General features: G+C 36.4%; 1 protein-coding gene across 18 annotated transcripts in view; it reads left to right on the top strand.

Annotated features, from left to right (window-relative positions):
• The window catches only part of Lpp (LIM domain containing preferred translocation partner in lipoma), a 642,244-nt gene that overhangs the window by 128,118 nt on the left and 487,370 nt on the right, over nt 1-26,756 (top strand). For 2 of the 18 annotated variants that reach the window (XM_074073562.1, XM_074073557.1), the window contains exon 3: nt 25,370-25,435. The exons of 15 other annotated variants lie outside the window; for them this stretch is intronic. The gene's annotated coding sequence lies outside the window, so the exon portion shown is untranslated. The remainder of the gene's footprint in view (nt 1-25,369; nt 25,436-26,756) is intronic. One more of the 18 variants, XM_074073563.1, reaches the window with a different exon arrangement.

The following is a 26,756-nucleotide window of genomic DNA, read 5'->3' as shown; positions in this document are numbered from 1 at the left end:
TAGAATTATCTGCAAACAGAAAAATATCTTTCTATTTGTTATGTTAGCTGGGGCTTTCTTCTCCTAAAATAAAACAAATCTGTCCTCTTCAATTACAAAAGTTCTGTAGATTCATTTTAGAAAATCAAAATGCACAAAATATGAACAAAATTAAAACACAAGTCCATCACTGAGAGACACCAGAGTCCTACTTCACATATAAAGTACTCTTTTTTTTAAAAAGTGAATTATGTTTCTTTTTGTTTTCTTTGTATAATGTTAATATTTTAGCCATTTTCCCATATCATTTAATGTTTTTCATAATGAAAATTTTAATCATATAGTAATACTGCATTATATGATATATTTACATGCGTTGTGATATCTTTGCAGTTTGTTCTCACTGTGAAATAATGACTGCTTGCCAAGAAGAGAATTTGCTTTAAAATCAGGCAGGGACACTTGGCCAGACTTTTACAGTAGAGGAAATTGAATTATTTTATTCTTCCTAAGTTGATATGTATTAGGTGGAGTTTAGTACTTTTAGTTAATATCTTAGGGTAAATTAGACCCAGAGAGTTGTTAACAGAGAAAAACTTCTGACCATGACAAGATATATTATCCCAAGTTGTCTTAATTAATATAACATTATTAGAGAAACATTGAAAAATCGTTTAGTCAGTCTCAGGAATGTACAACATTAGATAAGCTGCTTTATGTCTTCTGGAAGACTTTTTAATTTTCTCTTTTTAGAAGGATGCACTAAATTTGTTTACCCAAAGGCTACATTTTGTATTCTTAGTTATATATATTATACTATAGTTGCCACAGTTTTGAACACGATGACATAATGATGAAGAGAGACTTTTAAATGTTTTTTAAAATGAAAATTTAAGGAGATGTAGGCTATGAGAAGGACTTTTCTAGTATCTTAGCCCAGAGGTTAATCTTTTTGTTGTGGATTTATCTGTTTGTCTCTCTGCATCTTTGTGTGTCTGCCTAGCATCTTGCCATCGACATTTGCCTGAGCTGCATCCTTCTACACTTGTTTGTCTATATACACTTGTCCATTTTCCTGCTTGTCTGTTCAATCTGTCATCTAACTATGTCTGGGTATTCTTGTGTACCTTTCTCATTTGTATCTCTCCATCCTCATTTGTCATCCATGTTGATACACCTGTTCATATCTACACCTCCTTATGCTAACCATCTATCTATAAAGTGAATGCAGATGATTTTGATGGGAGTATATGAATTTCTTTGTTGTATTTTACTTAAGGATCATAGGGCCAAAAGTCATGAGAAACCAGAAAGTGAAAATAACTAGAACTTAGCCATTTTCGTTTCATTTTAAAATCAGACCTGACCTGATTTTCCATTCTATACTGCTCACCAGGATGTTTTTAATATAATAAATTTTGAGTAATATTCAACAAATATTTTGGTGAGAATAAGTTACCAGGATGTAGAATAAAAAAAAAAAAGAATTTTCTTGAGGTCAAACTAAGAAAGAATAAAATATGTATAAATGCTGTTTCTCCAAATTCATTGACTTAAAAAATACAATAGTTTCACTGAGAAACACTGTAACAAATTTTTTGAGATATGTGGATCTGCATAGCACTTTGTTGGAGACAAAATAGAAGGAAAGGAACTAATCATTACTGAAAACCAGTTTTCTCTTAAGTCTTAGAAAGCTGCTCTGCACTTGCTTTCTATTTTATTTTGCCTATCAGCCCTGCAATGTAATTATTATTATACTTTTTCATCGTTAGGGATTGAACCCAGAGCCTTGTGCATGGTGGGCAAGTGCTCTACCACTTGAGCAACACTCCCTGCAATGTAATTTATTTATTTATTTTTGGTAGTACTGGTGTTTGAACTCAAGGCCCCACACTTGCTAGACAGAGCCACTCTGCCAGCCCTGTTTTATGTTGGATGTGTTGGAGATAGGGTCTCACAAACTATTTACTTGGGCTGGCTTCAAATTGTAATCCTCCTGATCTCTGCCTCCTGAGTAGCTAGGATTATAGGCATGTGCCACCAGTACCCAGCTGCAATGTAATTCTTAATCCCATTTTGTAGATAAGAAATAGAAACTCACAGAAGTGAAATGATTTGCTGATGTTTACATGGCTAAGGAATGGCGCAACTTTTATGGAACAGAGGCTTATTTGACTCTAAATCTGTTATTCTCTGTAGTAAACCACACAGAAAGGAGACTTGTAAAACCTTAGCTGTGTATCAGCTTTCCATTTTAAATTTTATAGTAGCTCAGCTTCTGTAAAGGATCCTTCAGATTAGCACAATTTTCAGTCCTTTTCTTGGGTGATGACAGGGTTTTCATAAGGACATGATAAAGAAGAAAGCTCTTAGTATATGGAAAGAAGTTTGAATTTATAAACATCACTTTGGTATTTTCCAGAAGGGAGGTTTCTTCATATGCTGCTGTGCATTTGTCTTTAACCTAACCTGAGTGAGTCATACTAGTCAGGTTGACCCAAAGGACACAAGGTCTCCCCCACAAGATGCATTTTAGTCAGGTAAGCAAATAGAAATGCAATAACTTTCCCCAAATTTTTATAAGCTCTAGAAAGCCAGAAAAGACAGCTATTGAAATATATTGTGCCAGGCCAGCTGTTATACTCACAAATGAGCCTGAAATAGTAATGACTTTTGAAATCACAGCATATTTATTTAGTTCTTAACTTTTCCATAGGTTTAAAAGCTTGCTCCTTTTTTTTTATTATTATGCTAAACTGTAGCTTTGCTAACAACATTCTATTCTGGGTGGGAATTCGTTTGGCATAATTAAGAATGAAGAAGGAAGACTGGTAAAAGAGTCCTCTGACACAGGACTTGCCTTATGCAATTTTATTATTACTTTCAATCTTTATTTTATTTTTTAAGCATTTAACTGCCTTCTGTGTACCCTGCACCATGCTATGTAGGAAGGGTATCAACAGGGGTCAGCATATTTTTTCTGTAAAGGATCCCATGGTCTTGTATTTCAGCATTTGTGGTCCATACAATCTCTGTTGTACTTATGTACTCTGCGTTCAGTACATAAAATACTCAAGTTTGCTATAGACAGTATGTAAACAATTGAGTATGCTCCAATAAAATTTTATATACAAAAACATGTAGTAAGTCAGGTTTGGCCACTGGGTTGCAGTCTGCAGCACCTGTACTAGAATGTCCATGATATTAATGGACTTTGTCTTGTTTCTTGCAAGATCTGATATGTGATGGTAGGTCAATGATAAATGTTGAATTAATTAATTAATGAGTGAACAGAATCCTTCTCTAGTCTCTGAGATCTCATAGTCTAATAGGAGATGTGGAAAACACATGTATATAGTTTATATACTTTAAGAAATTTAAAGGAGTGTGGAAATTAAAAGGAGGCGAGTACAGAGGATAGGGAACAGGGTGGTAGTTGAACTGGATTGTGAGGGTTATGCAACTTTATGTCACAGGGCAGTGGGAGATGCACATTGCAGACAGAAGAAACAGAGAAAAAGGGAAGGCCTTTGCGGTGAATAATGAAATATTCTTTAATTGGGGAATCCCGACCTGCCTGATCTTCAAAAAACTGAGTGGATATAGGTGTCCATTATCAGATGAATGGATAAAGAAAACATGGTCTGTATACACCATGGAGTTTTATTCAGCGATAAAGAAGAACAAAATTATGTCAATGAGCAGGAAAATGGATGGAACTGGAGATCCTCCTTTTAAGTTAAGTAACCAAACTCAGAAAGACAAATATGGCATTTTTTTTTTTCTTATAGATTTTAAAGAAAAGGCATGAAAGTGGAAGGGGGAGTATTTGGGAAGAGGAAGGGGCCCAGCTGGAGTGGGAGGGGACAAAAAAGGTAATGGGGAGTGTGAATGTGATCAAAGTACATAATATACATGTATGAAAATGTCAAAATGTTATTAAAATAAGCTAATTATAATTCTAGAAATGTTTAAGAAAAGTAGGTATTAAAAATAGATTCCCAGTACTCTCCATAGAAATTACTGATTTTGTAAGGCAAGTTTGGCCAATAATAATTTACAAAATAAATATTTTGAAAGGAATATGACTTTATAAAGACATATTAGAACCATTTCTAATGTAAAATAAAGTTCTCTTTTTTCTAGTAAACAGGATCAATATTGACTAATGGTAGCAACCTTCTGTGCCATGGAATGGAGTGAGAGCCCTGGTAGAAATCTACCCCTATTCTTTGGCCTTCATATACCCCCTGTGAATATTGCAGGAGTCCTACAGCCTTTATGGTAAAACGGCATGGAAATTAGTAGTACAGGTTATAATGAAAGTATCAAATTAGATTATTAGACTATTAGATTTATTGCTGTTGAATCTCATCGTTAGAAAACATCTAAGAGAACAAATGGATTCAAATGATAAAACAGGAAATTTGTATTCTTTTACTGTACCTTCATTTCAGAGGATAGTTTATTTCAATGCCTAGATTTGTTTGTAGGCAGTGATCACTGGAAGGGCTATTTTACTCCGAGTCTTTTTTTAATGGTAGGGGAAAATTAAACCCTGAAGTGTAGGCTGTCACTTGCCCAAGTCTGCTCCCAAATTATTGGCAGAACCAGAAGTATAATACAAATTCTAAGTTACTCAGTTTAGTATTCTTTTCATAGTGCCAGGCCACATTATTAATACAGTGCTTACTTCCGCCCCCCGCCAAACCTCCTCTAGCTGCTTATCATTAAGTTGCATATTAAAATCTTTTCCTCGACCAGTAACCCACAGTTACCTCAAATAAAGTCTGAGTTCTGTTTCCCTGGAGAGCTTAACATATTTCCTGCCACTTAGCATGTGTCAACAAATAATTGTAGACTTGAAATATCTTGAGCATCTTTTCTTTTCTTACGTGTTTTGACTCAAGTTCCTTTGCAGTTATATTGTCAGAAAAGTCAAACTCTTCCAGAACTGATGAAATACAAAGATGCTTTCTCTTAAGCTTCCTTAAAAAATAAAAAAATTGTTGAATCCCACACTTTAGCTGAGACCTTTCTTAATCGCTCTTCTGGTAGTTAAATGTCAGCAACTTCAAAAAAGAAATGTCAGTAAATTATCAGAGACAGAAATTACATATTTATTTGGGTGGAAGTATTTTAATTGACCACTTAAAATAAGGATTATAGCAAAATACTGAAAAAATTCCATAGCTTGCACATTTCTTTGTCTAGAAATATTTTTGATTTGCATCTCTTAGCAAACTTAATTTTTATTTCTCCTACATTATGGTTACTTATTGCATATTTGTGTCTTATGGTAGATGGTGACTTCTTTAAAGTAGGAACATTTAAAAAATTAACCTCTGCATCCACACAAAGCCTAGCTCTGTAGAAACTTTATACTAAATATGCATTCACTTATAGAGATACTCTTAGAAGACTGTCAGTCTTATATTGAATTCATGTTTATTGTTCAGCCCTCAACTCAATAACTATTTTATCGACTGTCTGACTTTATGTTATTATTTATACTCAACATTGGTGGTTGGGATAGTTTGGGGTGGGATTATAAAAGTGAATAAAGCACAGATGTTGCCTATCCTGTTGCTATATGACTATCATCCCAGCACTCAGAAAATTAAGAGTTCAAGACCAGCCTAGGTTACATAGGGAGTCCCTGTTTCCAACAAACAAACGTACAAACTCACAAACACAAACAAAAAAGCCTAAGTTATACAAAACAAAATCATAGTTGTTTCTGTCCAGGAACTTTACAGTTTGGTGGGAGTGCTGACATACAGCATATAAATATAATGTGATACCGAAATCTGAGCTAGGTACAGATAACCTATATTAGAATGTGGAGGCAGTGAATTCTAACAAGGTGGGTCAAGGAAGCTTTCAAGCCAAGTGTTATTTATTTGAAAGGAGCCTTATTGTGTCCTGGTCTTCCATTTTTGTCATTGGTTTTGATCTGTCAACATAATACAAACACTCACAGGTACACATATACACTGATGCACAAAGTATTTTTCTTTTTATAATCAGTTCACATGTAGATGTAAGAGTATAACTGTCTTTATGTGAGATAAAAGAAGAGAGCAGGTTTCATTGTAGAATCTGAAGGTTTCTCCAAATCTGAAAGAGCCACATGAAATGATTGGGATAAATTTTGTCAGTAGTGGCACGAACAGAGAATATCTAGGCCGGTGAAAGTCAAACTATTCTGAATGAATGCTGTTCTTTCTCAAGGATTTTCCCGTTTAGCTTTTGTTCTCCTCTGTGGTTTAATTACATGACATAGTTCTCTGGGTGGCGGGAGTGTAGTATCCTCGGGGAAGTTTCTACTTTGAAGTTGGACAATTCTATTTTTCCCTTTAACTTTGTGTTATTGTGTAAATGAAGGCTGTTGCTTCTCTTCAAGGTTCAGCTTTCTTATCCTTGACAATGGTGATAATGAAAAGTACCTTGAACTGTGGGATTAAAAGTGCTAATGTTTACCAAGCTCCTCTTCCAGTAGCCAGAACATGTTAGGTCACATGCCTCCAGCACCAGGCGAGTCTTCTTGAAATAAAAAGCCCTTTATCCAGTGTAACCTTTTCTCACTTTGCAGTCTTAGGTACAGAAAACAACTTTTTTTTTCTTTACTCTTTTCTCTTTAGGTAATAGTGCAAGTGTTCAGATAAAACATGACTGGTCCTTGGCCACAGTCTGTGCTTGAGTTTGGGGAGAGAGCTGCAGGGTGTGGTGGGGGTGCAGGGAGAAGAGAGGGCATCCTCTCCTAAATAGATGGCAGCTACCTGGGCCTGTTGGTTATGGTCATTTGGGATACATTGTTGCCATGATCTATGTAAACTCTTTCCTTTTTTCAGTGTTGGCACAAGATTCAGATGTTTTAAAAACACTAGGAGAAGTACTTCCACATGGAAAGAGAAAAGTGCAACATTTGATCTCACTTAGTAATGTCAACTTTGGCTCAAAACAGCAACAAAGTTATTTAAAAGTTCACCCTGTGCTTGGCAGTCAGAAACCATCTAAGGACCAGCCTTTGTCTGTAGCCCTCCAGTTTCATCTTCTGCGCACATTTTAAACTGGGCACATTAGCTAAATGTGGCATGGCATTATGAAAAGTACACTAATTTGAATAACTTAACATTTTCATTATACTCTTGTTTTGCCATAAATGGTGGCAAACGCTAAGTCCTTTCCAAGTGGAAGGCACTCTGCTACACTTTGCATGTATCATTTAGTTCTTACAATAACCCAAAGAATTACTTATTACTGTTGTTATTCTATTTTATAGATAAAGACACAGAGGCTCAGAGACATTAAGTATCTTTCCTAAGGTCACACAAATGATCTAGAACAGTTGGGCTTGATACCAAGTCCTTTAAAACCATGCATACCAGTGGTTCTCAGTCTCAGTGGTATGGCAGAATCACTAGAATTCCCTTAAAAGTAGTGTTACACAAGCCCACCTCCAAACTAATTAAATCAGAATATCTAGAGTGGGACCCAAACACATTTTTTTAATGCTCCAAATCTAGAAATAATACAGATAACTACTCCTTCCCCAATACTCACACACAAACACCAAGCACACATCAGACTCCCCGACCACCTATACTCTATTTTATTTTCCTTTTTAAAAAGGCAATTTATTCCCTGAAATTATGTGTTCATTTATTAACTATGAATATCCTGCCTTTCCCACTGGGGTATGAACTCCATGAGTGCAGGGATTTCATCTTCTGTACTTCTTTGCTACATCCTCACTTTCTAAATCAGTACCTGACACATTGCAGGTGTGCAGAAAATGCTCATTTGAATGAATAGTTGTCCCTCTACCACAGGGAGCTTATAGTCTAGTGTGGGAGACAAACAATGCATACTTTGGCCTTAAAAGCAGGTAACAGCAATGTTCAAGATGACTCCATCAACACTAGGGATATGCCGTTTATCTGTTAGACTCTTGTTAGAATAAATACTACTTATCTCTCTGATTCTTTTAGAGTAAATTGTCTTCTTATGTATTGAATGGACTTTGGACTCTTTTTGGTCACATGCAGTATTAGCCTGGATTCGTTCTGTGCTGTATGTATGTGTGTTTAATTTGGGTAATAAGGGATACACTCATATTACCTCTGTTTGAATACTGTTTCTCAGTGAGACATCTAGGGATGGCAAATGGAGAACGCTGTTTTCTTACCTAAATTCAGGACTAATGGTAGAGGTTTGCCCAGCCTACAGGGAATTCAGCTATTCTCTTTCTAGGAAAGCCATGCTGCTGGTCACTCTGCCCCCACAATCTGCAGAAGTAATTCTCAAACTTTATTCATCCAAAAACACTTAGGATGGATAACATTCAGGTAACAGTATATTGTGGGCTATGACAGATGGAAAATAGACTGTGGTTAAGGGGAATAACTGAAGAATTACCTGGGACTGTGCCTATTCTCCTACTTAAGAGAAGAAATAGGAATTTGAGTGACAATAGAGACAACCTTCAAAGAGTACAAGTTTTTAGATAAAAACAAACCATTTGGAATTTTAGGACCTTAACAATTACTGGCAACAAATTGCTTGTGACACATCTGACAATAGATGAGCCTTGGTGCTAGTGGAAACACATAACCACTAATATGACCCAAGCACTGAACAAGAGATGCCAACTTCCAGAAAAGCAGTGGCACCATCAAGTATGCACTGGTGGTCACCATTGCTGACAGAGTCATAGTGTGTCATGAGGAAGCACCTAAGAACTAATGATGTACAAATTACTGGAGACATATTAATGATAATCTAGGTTGCTCTCCATAGGCAGAGCAGAACAGAAAGAGCCCTTGTTCTGGAATGATAAAGCTTGGGTTTCGTACCTGATCTTGACACTTATTGATGGGATCTTCAGAGTAAATCACTTACTCTTTCTGGGACTAAGTTTCTTCAAGTGTATGATGGGGGAAGTAAATTTTGCCCCACCAGTTTCACAAGCTTGGTGGGATGACTAAACACCTATGAAGCAACATTCAAAGTGAAGAACTATAGGTAAGGTAAAGATGGTGGCTAAGGGATTGGTGATGGGGATGGTTTTTCTCTTGGCGATGGTGATGGTTTTCTCTTGTGGAGTGATTGATGATCCTGGTTTCTTTCCTTAAATTTAACCCACAGGGAAGGTTGAGAGGTTACTGGGGCAAAGACGAAATAAGCCAAGATGGGACTTAGCTTTCTTCTGTATTTTTCCAGAGTCGGTATGTCCTGAAGATTTCAAAGATAAAATTTGAGCTATCTTTTTCATAGCTAAGATAGTGTAATAAACTGGTCTGAATAGCCTCATGCCTTATGATTTTCATGAAATGTGCCAAGTGTGAGGTGGCCTGGTTGTTTTGAAAATGGACTGACTTTGACAAAGGGGAAAAATCAGGATTCATTTACTGTAAATTGCAAGTAAGAAACAACAGAAAGTTAAATATTAGAAGAACTTGGCTATCGCAAAAACCACACACTTTCACATCAGTAAAACATGGAGTTCTGATCTGAGTGAAATGTGAAACTTCTTGCAGACCACAGAGAGTAAAAAGGAGTACTTTTGTTTCATTATTAATACTATTGTCCTTATTTCTTTAAATGAGAATTGATAGCAACCATAACAGAATCTTTCTCAAAGACCAAAAACAGAAAGAAAGAAAAATAAAATAAGACAAACAAACACAAAAATCTTCATGATGGCCACCAAAACCAGTGCTCAGATGATGCTTCATGTTTAACTTTCTATGTTAAGTCACCAGGTTCTAAGGGAAGGGGCTCCATAGACCTATCAGGAGAGAGTTTTTGTCAAAGCTCTCACTCCACACCTTTCTGAAAGATGACAAAGTTCCAACTATTTCAAGAAGGATCATCTTGTCCTCTAGCATGTATTCTGTGTTTATCTGTGTTCAGAAGGAGAGACAGACTGGGATGCCTGGTAATGGGTACACTATAAGTGCTTTGGAGATAAAAGAAGTTAAAATTAAAAAAAAAAAAGAGTAGTCTGTGGAGTTAAGGGAAAGATGCCCATTTCTTGCCAATACACAAAATATTGTGGTGGAATAGGAATCAGAAGATGTGAATTGTCGTTCCTTCCTCCAGCCACTTAACTGTAGGGGGCCTCCTCATTTCTCTCTGGAATGTATATTTTCCAGGCATTCTCTGATGGTATTTGGAATTTGTGATTATTTATTCAACTTTTGCTTCCTTGCAACTTGGGATGTTGTCACAATAGGAAGGGAAGCTGAGGTTGGAGTGGCAAGGTGAGAGGTGAGTGAAATGTGTATGATTGAGTAGGGCATCATCTTCATCATCTTTATCACCATTCTCAGTCTTTATAGGAGCCTAAGTTAATGTTTATTGAACATAGATTTCAGATGTTGGGCCAGCTGCTCTAATGTGTGTTAGCATCTAAAAATTATTTGCTGTATGTTATCTTAATTTCACAACAACCTGTCAAGGCAGAAATTTTAGCTTTCTGTTTCACAGATGTGGAAACTGAGGCACTGGGAGAATGAAGAATTTCCGGAAAGTCAATGCTGTTAAGGATCAGGAGCAGGCCTCAGATTCTGGCTCTTTGTCATGCTCATTCTGATATACCACATTGCATTATAGAGTTGGAAGGCTGAAGCCATCTACCTGACTTCTCTGCCCCGTGTCTGTCATTTTCAGTGATATGTTATTGTCCTGCCTTTCTGTAAAGAAAACAAAAAGTTAATTTCAACGAGCAACACAAAAATATCATATAAAATTCAAAAGTATGTGAAGACAAATCTTTCTTTTATCTTTCTCCTTCTTTCACTGAGAGTCAAACATGATTATCAGTTCCTTTCCTTGGGATATATATTAAACATACATATACACATATATACTTTGTTAAGATTATAGTGTATATAAAATATCTCAAGAGGAGATTATTACACAAATTAGTTTGTACCTTGCTTTTTCATGTAATTGTATATCTAGATGATGATTTTAGTATCAGTATGTAATGTTTGATGTCTTGTAGCTTTAATTTGCGTTTCTGTTATTGTAAGTGACTTTGAACATTATTTTAAATAGGCTATACCTATGTTTAATTCCTTTATGGGAGTTACCCTTTGCCCCTTTTTCTATTGGATTATTAAAATTTTGCTTATTGATTTTTTATAGCTAGTTTATTTTTCCATGAACTTTAGAATGAACTTACCTAGATCTGAAAATCATGTTCTGCTGGTGTTTTTATGGTAATTGCTCTCAATTTATTCATTAGCATGTTACACTATGCATTGTAACATGCTAATTCTTTTTCTATTTGTCGAAGTCCTCTTTTTTATTATGGTGTTGGAGGTTGAACCCATGCTAGGCAAGCCTTCTACCATTTAGCTACACTTCAGCTCTGAAGTTGATTTTGTAATCAAAAGCATTTAAATTTCTCTTCATACAGATCATGTGTGTTTCTTACATGTTTATGTTACTAAATGTTTTCTGCTTGCTCTAGTTGAAATAAATTGTGTCTTATACCATGCATGTGTGTGTGTTTAGGGTCTTAAATTCATATTTTGATTTTCCTACTCAGCCACTTTACTGAATTTTCTCATTATTTGAATAAGTTTTAGGTAGACTTTAAGTTTCTAGTTAATAATCATATTGTCTTCCCATAACTCCATAACTCTATTTTATCTTTTTCTTTATAAATTTCATAACTTGTAGCTTTCTTCTAATTGTGTTATTTAAGAATATATTTTAAATAACAGTGACTGTCCTCTTGTCCTTGACTTTAATAGAAATGCTAATTGTGATGTTGGGTTTTGATTTGAGATATTGGGATAAGTACATACTTATTTTGAAAGTGTTTTTATTTTTAAAAATTGAGACTGGTTGCTAAATGCTTGTCTAAATCTTCTCTAGACTTTTCCATCTAGAAATAGAAATCCTCATACATTTTAAGAATACCATGTATTTTTTTCTGTGAACTTGCTATAATATGTAAATAAAAATTCAAACATGATATCTTGTTACTATAGCCTATAGTGTAACATTAGGAATAGTATCATAATATCTACTTACCAGAGTTTATGGGTTTTTTTTTTTTTGTGTGTGTGTGTGGGGTGGTAAGGATCAAGCCCAGGGTTTCATGCATGCTACATAAGTGTTCTACCATTAAGTTACATTCCTATCCTCTGTTATTATTTTTTGGGGGTTGCTAGAATCTAGTGGTCAATAATTTATGTTAATAATTGTTACATCAATTTTCATAAGTGAGTTTGTGTGTTTATTAGCATTCAGTTTTTATCAATTTTTTGCTTACATCATTATAAAATAATGAGGGAGCCAGGTACCTGGAGGCAGAGATCAGAAGGATCACGGTTCGAAGCCAGCCCTGGCAAATAGTTTGCAAGACCCTATCTCAAAAAAACCCATCACAAAAAAGGGCTGGTGGAGTGGCTCAGTACCACACAAAAAAATTAAACAAGGAGAGAGCTTCTCTGTTTTCTTTATTTTTAAAAGAATCTGAAAAAAATTCGTACAATCTGTTCTTAAAAATATGATAGAATTTTCTCATGGCATTGACCTGGTGCCATGTTTGGAGGAGTCAGGGACTTAGCTCTTTGTAAACTTTGAGTTTTTCTTCTAGGATAATTAGACTAATTGGCTTTTACATATCTTCTGTGGCCGTCTTTATTAAAGTGTTTTAGGGAAGTCACCTATCTCAAATTTATTTGCACAGGATTAAATAATTCCTTGTGATTATTTTTGTTTCCTCTGTATTCACAGTTATTTTCACCTTACTTATAATCTTTTAGTTTTGTGCTACATTTCCCTTTTGTTTGATTTGCAAAAATTTATTTTTTATTGACAAAACCAGCTCTTGCATTTATTTATTGGTTCTTCCATTTTGTAAGTCTTTATTTTTTCTTTAAATCTTCAGTAATGTCTTCTGCTTTGCATGGGTTTATTTTGTTATTCTCATTGAGTTTGACTCAATTTATATACTTTTAGTCCTGGTTTTTAAATTCACGTAACTAAGATGTAAAAATTCCTTTATGGATTACTTTAGTTATAAGTCTTAAGTTTTGTTAAATTCTGTTTTGATCTTAGTTTTAGGTACTTGGCTATGTATAGCTCAAAAAAAATATCATATCCTATCTGAAAGGGGACAGGAATCTTTCCTATTCATTCATTTGGGTCCTACCATAGTGCCTATCACAGATTTTTTAAGAAGTATTTTTGGAGCTTCTGGGTAACTGAACATGTAGAGGTTCTCGGGGGACAGGTTCACCCAGAGAGGGCATCTGCATGCCTCCCTCCAACGTCCCCCCAATTATCTGTTCACCTGTATCCTTTTTGATATCCTTTACAATAAACCAGTAAGTGTTAAAAAAAAAAGAAACAGAAATGGGATATTTTCTATAAATAAATCCCCATGGAGTAATTATGAAATTTGTGGCTGGTTCCTTCCTGTCGCTTTCTTCATCTCTGTCTTCAGATATTCTCTCTAGGTAACTACTAATGTGGAGGCATAAGATAATATTAGACATGCTCCACATTACACTTTCAGGGAATGGAATTAATAGACTTATTTTTAAATTCTACTAATACAATTTCCCTTAAATCAAATAAACCTGGCAAATGTTTCTAAAAGATTAACCCATGAGAAAATAAATTATGGCAGAATCAGGCTGTTAGACCTGACAGCATAGCAGAGATCATATGATACTCATGATTTTGGGGACCTTGAACAGTTTGTTTAACTAAATCTTAGAGAGAGGTCCAAGTGCAGCATAGAAAGTGATAAAGACAGATGTGCACTAGGGGAGGAGGCAGTACAGAATCAGGGGAAGCCTGAAACTCTGCTGCGAGGCACTTTTCTTCCTGCTTCTGCCCGTGTCTCATTTGAAAATGCTTTTTGTTCAAAAACTCAATTTTCAAATGAGAGCGAAAAGAAAAATGCAAAGAAGGCAAATGATTCATTCAAAGACGAGGAGTGAGTTAGAGCTTTAATATAGGACTACAGTGCCAGCTTTCTGTCTCTGCAGCCAGTGCTATTTCCAGGTTCCCAGGGAGCCTCCTGTACCTTGCTCCAGTGTGCATTTTTAGATGGACTTGATACTTGATTACCTCCCTTGGCAGCCCCAACAATCCTCACTAAGCACAGACTGTGTATTTGCTGATCCCTGAGGGGAAAGCTGTGATTTAGGCTCTGAGGTCTAAGAATTGCAGTCTTCCTTTCCAGTCTCCTGACGAAGCTGCTAATCTGGGTGCCAGTGGTGTTTCTTCTACATGGACACCTGCCCACACAGAATGATTAGAAATTATAATGATGACGACGATGAATCTTCCAGGACACCCACGTTCTTTGCAAGATATTTCTACTAATTTGTCTCTACCAAAATCAGTTAGAAAACTTTTTTCTTTTTTCTTTTTTGGACGTTTCTCTCTCTTTCTAAATCAACCAAAAATGCTGGTGTAATTCAGCTGTAGACTAAAGATTTGTCCTTGCTATGACTGGTGTGTCATTTTCATGCAGAAGATTGTAGCGCATGGATGGGATGAAAAGCACATTATACCACATAAGAGATTTGGGTTTAGGCTGTAGCAGTGCCAAAAATTTCCTATGAGGCTTTGGTAAAGATTACTTCCCACCTTTGCAAATTTGCCTCCCTTTCTGTTAAATGGGCATCCAATTCTGTTGCTCCTAATTTATTAGTACTGTGAGAATCAAGTGAGGTAATGGGTAAGGAATGCTTCATTAACTCTACGCTATAAATTAAAGAGGATTGTTATTAAAGTGATTTTTGTATATTGCTATCTTAGCCCATTAAGATTATGTTTAGTGTAGTACAATCAAGCAGTGTTAGGTGTGAGCGTTGGGAAGGCAGATTGTGGTATTGATTCATTTAGGGAGGATCAGGACTGTACAGGAAAATAGTAATACCTGACATGCTGTATTAATGAGCTCTTCATTGTATTGCTACCTTGAACTGGGAAAAAAACAAGTCAGGAGGGGCTGGCACACAGGGAGAAAAGAGAGGATCTCGGGAACTGAAAGTCTCAATGGAGAAGTAGAAGAGGTGAGAGGAGAGCAGGAGGCTAGAGTGTGGGCAGGTGATAGTGGAGTAATGATCTGGAGGCAACAAGAGCAATTAGGCAATTAGAAAATGCCAGCACTCTCTTTGGATGTGTGTATCTGGAGTGTGGGAGGATAGGCAGACACACAGGAAAGTTGTAGGAAAAACAGCATCCTCAGGGAAGAACCTTCTCCAACAAAGTTTTCCAAATGCCTTCAAAGGAGGGTAGGAACTGGTTCCAGAGTTGTTCATGGCCAGGAAGATCCTTTTTAAATTTGTCTTTACATCTGCTATTTACATAGTACTTTTCTCACAGTTCAGTGAGGGAAAAATTATTTTGGATTTTTTTTTTTTTTTAGTTTAGGGTTGAGGAAGCATTTAGGAAGGACTCTGCTAGGAAAGAGAGAATTTGGACAACTCCATTTCTTTCTTTTTTCTTTTTTTTGGTTCATTGTTTCCTCATCTGAAAAGTGTTGGGCTCCATGACTTGGTTTCTGTGACACTGAGTACATTTGTTGAAGGTAAAACATTTTTCTAAAGCTGGGATTAAAAAAAAAGCCAACTTAGCAAGGATGATTTTAACTTTTATTCTACCTACCTATCTATGGAAAATGGTGGGCTTTACTTTTCCTTATTCTTGGTCTTTGGTTGGTTTGGTGAATCAAGTAACATGAACTGAAGAAAATCTGAACTCAAATGAAAAATTTGAAAAATAAATTTCCATGATTCTTTGACAAGGATTTTTTTCCCAGGGTAGTTTAAACAGTTTTACAGACTCTCCAGACAGGGACTAAAAAGTATGGGCACACTGAATCTCTCAAAGCCCGGTAAATGCATTGGCTAAGTCTCTTCCCTTCTCAGCAGCACAGATGGAGGCAGATTTTATTTCCGTAAAACAGGGGCAATTGATACTTTGAAACCTTCAAATGAGGTATGAGAAGATGATGATTTTTTTGAGACAAGATCTTACTTTGTAGCCCATGCTTTCCTTGAACTTGACATCCTCCTATCTCATCTCCCTTGAGTGCTGAGATTACAGGAATGTGCTACCATGCTGGACTGTGGGAAGATGATTCTGTATATAATGATAGTTCAAAATCTAAAATTAAGAATTTCAATGATTAGCAAAAAATGAAAATTTTACAATTACCATTTTTTTTTGGCAAAGTTGGCCTTTCTTACCCATTTATTTATTTTATTTAAAAATTGTTTAATTCAGCTTTCTTGTTTTTGGCAATATTTTTAAAAAAGGAATCAAGTGGATTTTATTTATTAAATTAAATGCTTTTAATTTACTATAAAACAACAAAACCTGAGATGATACTTTCTAAAATGCCTTTTATTATGGTTCAGTGTCAACTTTTTGGTTTGTTTGGAAGGAGTGTGACAGTGTTCATACCCCAGTAATATGTACCTGTTGATGCTGGTGAGTCACGTAGTACAGAGTTTCTATATACTTCTCACCCAGCTTCCTCTAATGTTAATACCTATCAAAATATGCTTATATTTCCCTCCTTTTTTTCACTAATGCCTTTTGTCTGTCCCAGGATCCAATTTAGGATAATACTTAGTTTTCTCCTGTCTGTCTATGACTATTTCTTAGCCTTTCCCAGTTTTCCATGAACTTGATACTTTTGAAGTGTCATGATCAGGTATCTTATAGAATGTCTCTCAATTTTAGTTTCTCTAATGCTTTATCATAATTAAACTGTGTTGTAGATTTCTGGGAAGGCTATCACAGAGATGAAGTATTCTCACATATTCATATTAGAGCACAAGATCTCAAAATGACTTACTACTAGTGATATTGACCTCAGCAGTGGTCAGTTAGGTTTGTTTTGTTTTATGTTTTAATAGAAGACCAGTTATCCAGGACTGTTAACATTACAACATTCAACATTCAAACTAACTTTATTATAATGGAGAGCCCAGACTCCCAAAGCACATGACTCCTGAACCTCAGTTAGAACATGTGGTTGGGATCTGCAGACCATGTTGGGATTTGCAGGACCTGCTCTCCAGTCACAATCCTGGGCCCGCCTGAGGGATGACTTGAGTTACATGGTGAACAACACAGAGATTGGGGCCAGCTGCAGAAACCAGTCTCCAATAGAAAGGGGAACACTAGATAAAATACGAAGAAGTGAGACATGGACCCTGCCCATCTTTCATATTCATTTCTGGCAGTGATCCATCGCCTTGGTAACTAGGGTTTAATGGGTGCCAACCATTCACCACTCAGATAACATCCTCAAGACAGGAAGAAGTGATGGAGTGTAATGGAGAGAATGCTTTTTTTTTGGTGTGACTGGGGTTTGAACTCCGGGCTTCATGCTTGCAAAGCAGGTGCTCTACTGCTTGAGCCACTTCTCCAGTCCATTTTGCTTTGATTATTTTATAGATGGAGTTTGTCAGCTATTTACCAGGCTGGCATCAAACTGCAATCCTCCTGACCTCAGCCTCCAAAGTAGCTAGGATTACAGGTGTGAGCCATGGAAACCTGGTGAGAGAATGCTCTTTTTTATTTGATGAGGGCACAGGATTTTCTTTATCTATAGGTTCAAACCAGAAGATATGAAGAGGGCAGGTTTTCTGACTATTTTCATGCATTGATGCATTGTGCACTTGTTGAGTTTTCCCCCCCTATTCATTACCATTCTCAGAGAACACATGGAAGTGTTATCAAGAGGAAGTATTTAGGACTAGATCTTGAAAAGGAACCTTGTTTCAAGCCAAAAAAGTTTTGAGGATAAAATCCCAAGTCCTAAATATGATGTATTCATAGAAAGGGTATTCCTGTGGGAACAGTGGGCAAGCTGCACTTTGTTGACAGTAGTCCTTGGTTCTCTTTGTGCTTCCTCATTCTCACATATAGGATGGAGCTATGTTCCCTTTGGCATTTGCTATCACAGTGTCTTGGAGTCTTTTGGTCCTGAGGTATAGTATTGAGAGAAACCCCAATATTGGGAGAGTAAAGTACCATCTTGAAGACTATTGTAAAGTTTGTCTCCTTCTCTCCAAAAGATGTTTTGTTCTGTTAACAGACTGGGAGGTGAACGATGGGGAGAGGTTGGAAATGCTCTGTTCAGTGCAATAGATACTACCTATTGCACACTATTTCTGGGTAATTGAAACATGGCTAGTGCCACATGTTAAAAGGATAATATTTTGGATATATTTATAAAATAAGTTTCTTCTACTATCTTTTAAAGTGTGACTACTAAAAATTTTCGGATTGCATATGTGGCTCATATTATATTTCTGTTGTACTGTGTTGGGTTAGAGCCTGGGAAAAATACAGTGCATAGTAAGTTGACCTTGTATTCTCCTTTGAGTTCTAATAATATTGGCACTAAAAGGGAAAGCTTTAGCAGTCATAATTTTCATTAAAAATAGTCTGATTCAGAAGAATTGGCTCATTTTATATTATTGCTTGGACTGGAGAAGAATCTGACATTTGGTATTTTCATAATTGAGAACACAACTTGCTGACTTCAGAAAAAAAAATCACAACATTTTGTGCATGGCCTTAGGTACCAGACTTTGGACTCTTTGCAAATAGGATTTGTGTCTTTTTCTCTTTGTACCATCCTTCTCCACCTAAACCACACACATACACACAGAAAGTAGTTAACTGACATTCGTTGGAAAGCCAAAAAACTTTTAAAAGAGAGGAAATTTTGTGAAACTGCCCTATATTTATGGTCAGAGGAGAGAAACATCTACCTTTACAAGACAACTCATTTTCTTAAGGCAGCTACCAAATTAAGGAACATTGATCCAAGTGTTCATTTACTTCTTGATTTAATTACCTTTCTCATCAGGTGTCCCTGTCACCTCAACTTATAATACAGAACCTTTCAAAATGCTTAACCTCACACCTCCTCCGGGTAAGGGCACCGAAAGGAATGCTGCTCATACATACTAATTTTCACCTCTGTTCAGATGTATCTTAAAATTCCCAGTCCAGATTATTGTTCTTTTTCCTGCTATTTGAGTCTTTCTAACTTCTGTTTATAGGAGGATATGGAGACAATAATAGAAAAGTGAGTTTAATCTTGGAATCAATTATCTTTTCCTTCAATTATTTTATTTTGTTATATTTTATAATCAGCAGACATTCTGTGACCCAGAGCCTCTCAGTTCTCTATTGTGTACACTATCTTGATTTTTCTTTCTGTAGTACATTACCTATGGTTGGGTGATGGAATAGGCTTTGTGTGTTGTTGTTATCTTGTCAAAACAAGTTCAAGAGCCTCTATGATTTCAGGATAGGCATGGTGCAAATGCTAAATGACCCCTGAAACTAGGTACAAAATAGTTAAGAGTGTGTTGTGTTGTCTAGTGGCAACCTTTACACAATCTAGGATGGCTTGATGCCTCTCTATTTCTATGCATACACACCCTCACTGTTTAGTAGTATTTGAAGTTTCAGTTCTCCTGTAGAACTGAATGGGAAATTGTGGCTGCTCCTGGAAGTGTATGGGGCAGCTACACTGATGGGGGGAATAAAAAAGTGTTGGCTTAAGAGTAGACTTCTGTTGACTTCTTGGCTCTGCTATTTTCTACTTGTATTACTTTACAAAAAACTTCTTACCACTGAGCATTCATTTATTCATCTGTCCAACTCAGACAATATCTGCCTTACACAGTTATCATATGTTAATGTATATAGGGTACCTGTCTCAGGACCCAATACTTGGTTTTCATAAACACTAAATGAATAGGTGTTTTCACATGTCTGCGATTTTGCTGGTCATAGACCAATAGCCCTCTCTGTCTTCACTTTGGGGGAAAAGGGCATTTGAGTGATTGTGTGGTAAAATCCACTTTAATTCTAGCTGTGAGAAAAAGGACAGTGAAAATGTGGTAAGCAATTGCTTCTAAAAAGCTTGGACTAAAAGCACTTGATGGATTTGTGCTGGCTTCCCGGTAGACTCATCTCTGTACTGCCCGCATAGCACAATTAATAGTTATTACTCAAGAAGGAACAAATAAAAAAAAAAAGAGAGAGCAGGCATAAAAACATCCTTTCATCTTCCTGAGATGCTCCCCTTTGTCAGGTCCGTGGAGCCATACCTGTGAATCATCTTGGGAAAGAACAGTGTGGGTGACTAGAAGGAAGATCTTGTGGCTCATTTCTTAGCCACTTCCTGGGCTGGGGAAATGTCTAAGCTCATCTTTCTTATCTGTTGATGCCTTGTCAATATCTATTACTGTTCACCGTGCATCTTCACAGATGAGGGCCTCTTTCTCACATCCTCACTCCAAACACATCACTGTGTGGAGAGTCAGTTACTTTCTGGGCAGCAAAGGCAGAATAAAATTGAAGGTACACACGGGGCTGTGGGAAAGCACTGTAATGGAAGGATAGAAGTGAATCTGAGCGTGAGCACCTTGAGAGGCCATGAAACACCCAAGCCACGTTTATTTCTATGAGTACAAAATCAGTCTTGACTATAAGCCAGTCCAGTTCACCTTGAGTACTTCACTCCACTGCTATTAGAGACAGTCAATAAAGCTTTGCTAGTTGTAGTCTTGAAGCTTAGTTGAATTAGACGGGAACCCTAATATTAAGGATGAATGCCTCAATTGAGCAACTTATTCTCCTAAAAATTCAACTTCTCAGGCAGAATGAAAAGGGAGATCATGGAATGTGGGATCTATCCCAGGGTTTGAATTCAGAGTAGAAATGATTCTGTGTGGGCTACATAAATAATATCCCTGAGTATCAGTTTGTCACTTGTTAAATAAAAATAAGATTATTGTCAGATTCGAAAATATTATTTGTAATGAGCTTGGCAGAGAATTAAGTTCTCAATATATAGCTGGTATTGTTGTTCTTATGATTATTATCTGTACCCGTAATCATTTTCTCTGGCTCTACAGATAGACTGTGATTACATGAAATATTAGTTGTGAAAGTGCTCTGTATTAGATAGATAGAAACTATGTTGTTCTTGCTAGTGACCAGTTCTGTTAAAGAAATCTCAGAATCAATACTGCCATCTTCTTTTTTCTTTCCACTCATAGATTATTTGTCCTCAAGCTTTCGGTAGCTTATTTTTTACTACATCTTTTGAATTTTTCCTCTTTTCTGTGTTCTGCCTTTTATTACCCTAAGGCAAACTCTTATCACCTCCTGCTCTAATTGAATTTCTGCCTCCAGACTGTCCTTGAGAGTTGTTAGAGTGTGGGTCACAGAGCAGCAGAATCACCTGGGAACTTGCTATAATTGTTGCATCTTAAGCCCTACTCAGAGCCACTAAATCACTGTTCAGGTTCTCCACTGTGTAGGGCCTCTGTCTGACTCCATTTACCACCCTTTTGCTCAGAAGATGTGCTTGGCCAGTGTGTGTTTGTTCTGTTTCCAAAACATTTCCTGATTCTGATTGCTCTCACTCCTTTTTTTGTATCTATCTCAACCTAAGTTACCATCCATTACCCTGACTGTGGTAACAGACTCTTTGTAATGGTCTCCATGCTTTTATCCTTTCTCCTTATGGCTGTGCTCCTCACCACATGGGAAGATCTTCAAAAACTGTTGATAGGATCATATCAAATACCCCCTTGCCACCCTTAGAGTGGCTTCTGTGGTGTCTAGAATCATTTGAAAGTCCTTTTTGTAGCTGGCAAACCCCTGTGAGATGGGTTATCTCACACCCCTCATTACTTTACTTAGTAAGCTATAGATATACTGCCCTTACTTTGGCCCATTATATAAACCAAGTTCGTTCTCACCCAATCTTCCTCTGCTTTTATACAAAAATGGTTTGGCATCATGATGCAGAGATCAGCTCATATTTTTATAGAGACCTTTCCTAATCTTTAGGTAAAGTAGCACAGCCTCTCATAGCATTTTCTCCCATTACCTTTTTAATATAGTCCATAGGGTTCTCCGAATTGCATGATCAGTATGTTTTTGTTTTCTTACACACATTGAAAACAGTTTGGTGAGTGATAGCTTAGTCATAGTAATAATGGTGAAGATTTGATGAGTGCTTATTATATACTAGGCGCTGTGTATAGTAAATGAAATTATTAAATGGATCATTTCATTTTGATCCTTTCATTCCTTTTAATGGATTATTTCTTTCTATTTTTGTCTTCCTGTTGTTTTGGGGATGCTGGCTCCTTCAGGTCAGGGACTACATCTGTTTGTTGCATCAATTTTCCTAACCTGTAAAATATTCTCTGCCACAGTTTTGTTTGCTCAGGATTGACAAGACTTGTTTAGGAAATGATGGGGCCATTTGGATTACTATTTGGAATCATATCTAGATAAAAAGAAAGAACACAGTGTCTTTCTCATGCTCTATTCCAGATATGTCCCTGGAGAAAATACCCTTGAGTTTTTCTTATCTTTAGCCTAAAAGAAGGAAGCAGGTGTTGGAATCTGAGTTAGGATTTGCTCTAGTGGCCCTGGGTGCAGATGTAAACCCTGGGATTCATCTGACAATTTGGATAGAGAAGTTCTTGAGTGGCACCTTAACGAGAACAATTCCTTTCTGAAGCCTTAAGTTTGGTGTTTGGCATGATTGGAAATATCAGACCTGCCGACTTTTACGTTCTTTGTGCGCACATCAGCAATGTGCGTATTTGAACCTTTTATTATTACGGACTCAGCCAGCAGTAACCATGGTGAGTAGACCTATCACACAGCATTTTTCTGAGTCAGTTTAAAATGCTGACAATTAAATATACCGTACTCTTTTAAGCAATCCATCAGTCTCCCTTGTTGTCATGGTGACCAGAGTATATTTAGAAATGTGACAAGTACACTGAGTTCAATTGCACTTTTGCCAAAACATAGTTTTGCAGCTAAAATTGAATTTCCTGATTGAAGATCCAAGTGCTGTTAAGGGGGCATGATCATTTCTATACATTATTCCAGAAGTATAACTTACATCATTCTATTAAATCAGCAGTTAAAGTCTTATCAGGCTCCTAAGGATTGCTATTTGAAGTAGTTATACTTAAAGCAGATGAAGTAACATCAAATTTAGGGGGCAACTTGGTTTTTCCATTACAAGTAAACTTGGGCCTTACCAATATGCTCAGTTTAATGATTAATTCCTTTATGTATTTATAATGGAATTGTCTGTATATGTGTATATGGCTACTCCTCAGGATTATATTTCTAATTTTAAAGAATTTACGAAGGGGCTACCCTCCTCTTTCCTACTTATGAGAATGTCTTTGTTTTTAATTTTGCTCTGACCTCTGATTGAGAAACATACTTATTTTTTTCCCAGCCTAATTCCTTCTGGATTTTAGATGAAATAAAGAGTATAATGATTTTGACTTTTGACTGAATAAAGGAAAAGGAATAATCTAATCTCTTGTCTCATCAGAAACTTGGTTTGAATCCTTATTTCCTTATCCTCTATCCTGTTAACATAGTGATGAGAATGATATTGGGTTTGAACTGCTTGTTTATTTGACCTCACAAAGTTTAGGCACTTACATAGTTTCTGGGTCATGATTAGAACTATGATTTCATTCCTGGCCAAAGACTGATTCTTCTGTTCTTGAGGTGAGAAAGCAGTATTCTTGGATAATTTTGCTTCTTAATCTCTCAATCTCTGTCTCTCTCTCACATTATTAGTGTGCATTAATTGTATAAAATAATGGACTTCTCTGTTGTCATCTAACTGAGTCCAGCTGGGATACATTTTGAGCCTCTGGTAATATGTGGATAGACTGTCTTTACCTGCTTTGTGAACATTGTAAACAAACTTCTTGGTAAAAAATGTCTCAGTTTTAATGACATTGGATAAGACTTACTGAGTGTTTAATATATGCCAGATGATCTATATGATAAACTTTTTAATGGATTATTACATTGGGTCTACATAATTTCTTAAGAAGTAGGTCATATTGTCATTCTTACTTTACACTAAAGAAGCAGGCTCAGAGAGATTTGTATCTTGATCAAGAGTATGCTCTGAGGGGTAATGGAGGCTGAATTCTGATCCAGGTGTCCTGTTAACTAGTATCTGCCCCATGAAAGGCACACAATGGATTACTTTTTTATTATCCAGTGTTCTATTTACTCTGTGATGATGTCATACAGATTTTTTTGTGCTCCTTGAGGTAGCAGTTCCATATAGATGAACAGGTGGCCAGTACTGCAAGTAGAGCTGAGTTACTTTTTATCTTTCCTTATGGTTTTAGTACCCATGAAGATTAGTATTGGGCACGAAGGGAGCATAAATCCCATCTAGTCCCATGGTTCTATCTCTGGATTCCTTTAGACTTTTAAAAAACAACCTTTTATTTAGATGGATATATTTTATTGAAAAATACCTATATAAACATAAGCGTGTTTTAAAAATAAATTAATAAATATGTAGTTTCTGGATTTTGCATTTAATTTGTTGTGATTTTTTTTTTTTTTATGATTCAAGTTTGCAAAGAAAGAGGATGGAAAGAAGGATGTAGTTTTCTTCTTTGATAGTAAACCAAAACTCAACAGTCAGTCTTGGCAATTACTAAAACTTGGGAGTTTTTAAAAGGTTCATTCTAATGTAGAATCTGAAGTCATATTAATGAGATTTTAAGACTCAGTTGTATTGAAATCTTCTGGTCTTATATCCTGATCTGATCATGTGATTGGGTTTCCTGCTGTGATTTTGTAACATCGCACACTGGTTATTTAGAAAATAAATGTTCACTGAGTTATACAGACCTTCCAAAACTTTAAACATTTCATTCCAGATTTAAAAAGTCCTCTTAATTAATTTTTACCACTAGTTTCATCAAAAAAGTATTTGAAGTACTAGAAAGATGCCAAGTGCAGAGCAGTATATGTTGTTTCCAGAATTCTGATTTTCACTTTAAAACTTGCATTTTGTTATTGGCAATAAAGTGTTCTCCTACTGAGTTATGCTCCCAGCATATTGTATTTTACTTTTAATTGGCTCATAATAATTGTACAAATTTGTGGGGTACAATGTGATATTTTGATACTTGTATGCAAATGTGTAATGACCTGGTCAGGATATTGGCATTTCTATCATTTCAACCATTTAACTTTTCTTTGGGATGTAACATTCAAAATCCCGCCCCCCTTTCTTTCTTTCTCTCTCTCTCTCCTTCTCCCCTCCCCTTGCTTTCTTGCTTTCTCATTCTTATTTTCTCTCTCTTCTCCTTTCCTTCAGGAGGGAGATCTTTGCTTTTGATTATGTGTAATATTTTATGTGATCTTTATGTGTTTTCCTTAGTAAAAGCTATTCAGATTGTGCAATTATAATAAGGAATACTGGGAATGTCAATAGAACTGGATCCTGATATTACATGTTCCCTTTAACACCTACCCTCTGTTTTAGAGCAGCATTTCTGGGGAGCTGGGTGTTTCGGGTGCGACTGTGTACGAACATTTATGAGTAAACTTGGTAAGTGTTAAAGACGGCTTTTAAATTCTCAAATGTATTGTTCTCATTTTGAAATGAATTAGATGTTCTTTTGCAAGACCTTGTTTTTTTTTTCCTACTTCTTATCCAACATTCAGTTGCTTTCCCCCACCTGTGAACTTTTGGTATCAAGCTGTCTTTATTAGCTTCTTCCTGATTTTTCTTACTTGTCAGTCCTGGCTACCCTGAAGTGTGATCTGACTTAACCTTAGGTTGGTTACCTTTGTGAATTAGCACCTCTCCAATTCAGTGACTTTGGCGACTTACTTTTCCCATTGCCTGCTGGTAGCTGATTGAACTCTGTCAAATGTGTTTTCTGCTCCTCCTGTGATTTTTGTAACATGCATTGTTCATTTGAGAAATAAGGGAGTGGAGTGGGGGCTCGCTCATTCTTAGTGAATCATAGGAGTCCTGTGGATGTATTGAATGGCTTTTACTGAGGGGTCTTTTTCTTTAGAGGGTATCCTTCAAAATTTTATCTAGGGATCTGAGCTGTTGTTTTCCTCCCACTTTTGGGTGTCTGAGCTTCTGAGATACAGAATTGCAATGCCCATCTTTTACTGCAGACTCCCTCCCGTGGTCAGGATGCTGTACATGCCTTCTCTGACAGATGGCCATTTGGCCTTTGCTTGGACACTTCCAGCTCTTTGTGAAGCAGTTTGTTCTAGAGCTAGACAGCTTCATTTTTAAAGTTGTCCATTGTATTGCTCTGAAATTGAATTTTCTATCATTCTGGTCTTTATATTTCTAGTATTGCATATTTGAAAAAGTACAACATGGCTCTCACATGACATGCCCTTAGGTTCTTGAAGATAGATGTAATTCCCCCATCTGCCTCCATTCTTCTGCAAACATTGCCTTGCTGCTTATATCGCATAAGCTTTGGATGCTTATATTTTTCTCCTTTCTCCATTTTTTACATTGCTTTCTAGATTTCTATCATGACATCCAACTCTGGGGCCTCCTTCAAGGCAACTTTTGTTTTCTGGTAATATAGTAGGACTACTACAAGTTATAGGCCCAAAACCTGGGATATGAATTCTAGTGCCTTACGTATGTGTGAACTTGAGTAGATGACTTAATCTTTCTCAGTTTCAACTTCCCTGGATGTAAAGTGGAGATAGTAATGACTTCCAAGAATAATTGCAAAGATAAATATGTCTAAAATGCTTAACTCAGTCACTGAAATATAATATTACCTTGGAAAATTCAACTTTATTTTTAATTTTTATGTTCATGTTGGCTTTTAAAAATTGTATTTATATTGAAGATATAAAGTATGAAAGGAAATATACATAGTAAA

The sequence above is a fragment of the Castor canadensis genome, chromosome 5, assembly GCF_047511655.1.
Source record: "Castor canadensis chromosome 5, mCasCan1.hap1v2, whole genome shotgun sequence".
NCBI lineage: Eukaryota > Metazoa > Chordata > Mammalia > Rodentia > Castoridae > Castor > Castor canadensis.
This window is presented reverse-complemented; position numbering and strand designations above follow the sequence as displayed.